At 38.4% G+C, this 1,694-nt stretch overlaps 1 protein-coding gene across 1 annotated transcript in view; it reads right to left on the bottom strand.

The window, feature by feature from the left end:
* UBA5 (ubiquitin-like modifier activating enzyme 5) overlaps positions 1–1,694 on the bottom strand; it is a 21,252-nt gene that overhangs the window by 12,881 nt on the left and 6,677 nt on the right. The window lies entirely within an intron of this gene.

Below are 1,694 nucleotides of genomic sequence, written 5' to 3'. Positions count from 1 at the left end.
CCCGCAATAACACCTTCCAGATAATCCTTAACATCTTGCTAGAAAAGATCTCAATTATATTCTCCATGGTAATTTTCTAATGGCTACTTAGAGTGTCTCCAAAACACGGTTTATTTAAGCTCAATCAATAAATATTTATTAGGTCAGGCCAAGTGTTAAATTTGAGTTTCTGCCTCCTAGCTTGTTTACGACTAAGGCAAGAAACACTAAACTTGGGAAGAAGAGGTGAAAGTTGTAACTGACACTAATTAGCTCTGATAAAGGGTAAAATCACTTTCACTTTTTAGGCCTGTATCCTCATTTGTAAAATAAAACAGATCTAGATCTGGTGATATGGGGCATCTCAGATACTTTCAGGGATTCCACATACTTGGGGGGGATAAGAAATGGGCTCTGAGCTTCCCATCCTCTACTTCCCTAATTCCATGAATTAGCTTCTTGTTTGTTTTACAAACTGAAGAAAGATTTCCTGAAACTTACCTGTATAGATTCTTAGTTTACAAACTTGAGGGCACAATGGAATCACTGGGAGAGTTTTTGAAAAAGTCTGGGTCTCATCCTCAAAGATTTTGATTTACCTATTACGGGTGCAGTATGGACATCAGAATTTTTTAAACTTTCCAGGTGATCCTGATTACAGCAATATGATTACTGTTCTGGATCTTTGCTACTCAAAAGTGGCCTGGTCTAGCAGCATCAGCATCACCTGGAGCTTGTTAAAAGAGCAAGAGCATTTCTCCAGCTTTCATATGCATATTGATCATTTGGGGATCTTGTTAAAATACAGATTCTGATTATGTCTGGATCTGAAAGTCTTCATTTCTAACAAGCTCCTGGATGATGCTGATGCTACTGCTTTGGGGACCAGACTTGGAGTAGCAAAGATCCAGTGGTTCTTAAAGTGTAGTCCCCCGAACAACAAGGGGACTTGTTAGAAACGTTAATTATTAGGTCCACCTGACACCTACAGAATCAAAACCACTAGAGTAGGGTCTGGCAATGTTTTAACAAGGCTTCCAAGTGATTCTAATAACATACTCAAACTTGAGAACCACTGATCTCAATGACTTCTAATATTCCTAGTCAATCAGCCAGGGTACTTAAGACAGTATAAGCAATTTTTGGCCTGCTTTTGTAAACCTTTTGAAAGGTATTAAAATTTTAATGAACATTTTTAGTATTTTGGTGTTGTCTTTTCTATACTGATAAATTAGTACCAATTTTGAAACAACTTAAAGAATTTGGGGTGGACCAACATATTAGAAAGTATTGATAAACTCTGCTTTATCAAAATGGCAAATTAGAGGGTAACTGTGGAAAGTTTATCTATTTAACCACTATGTATCTGACAGCATAGTCTTTGGGTTTATAAATCTAAGATTAGTAGACTGAATTCGGGTATAAGAAAGTTTCTTCTCCTTCCTACCCACAATCCAAATCAATTTTAGAAAAAAAGTGAAAAATATATGGGTTTGCAGCCGGGCGCAGTGGCTCACGCCTGTAATCCTAGCACTCTGGGAGGCCGAGGCGGGCGGATTTTTTGAGCTCAGGAGTTCGAGACCAGCCTGAGCAAGAGCGAGACCCCGTCTCTACTAAAAATTAGAAAGAAATTAATCGGACAATTAAAAATATATAGAAAAAATTAGCCGGGTATGGTGGCGCATGCCTGTAGTCCCAGCTACTTGGGAGGCTGA

The sequence above is a fragment of the Propithecus coquereli genome, unplaced genomic scaffold, assembly GCF_000956105.1.
Source record: "Propithecus coquereli isolate 6110/MARCELLA unplaced genomic scaffold, Pcoq_1.0 Scaffold12, whole genome shotgun sequence".
Classification (NCBI taxonomy): Eukaryota; Metazoa; Chordata; class Mammalia; order Primates; family Indriidae; genus Propithecus; species Propithecus coquereli.
The sequence above is the reverse complement of the archived record's forward strand: the minus strand, read 5'-3'. Positions and strand labels throughout refer to the sequence as shown.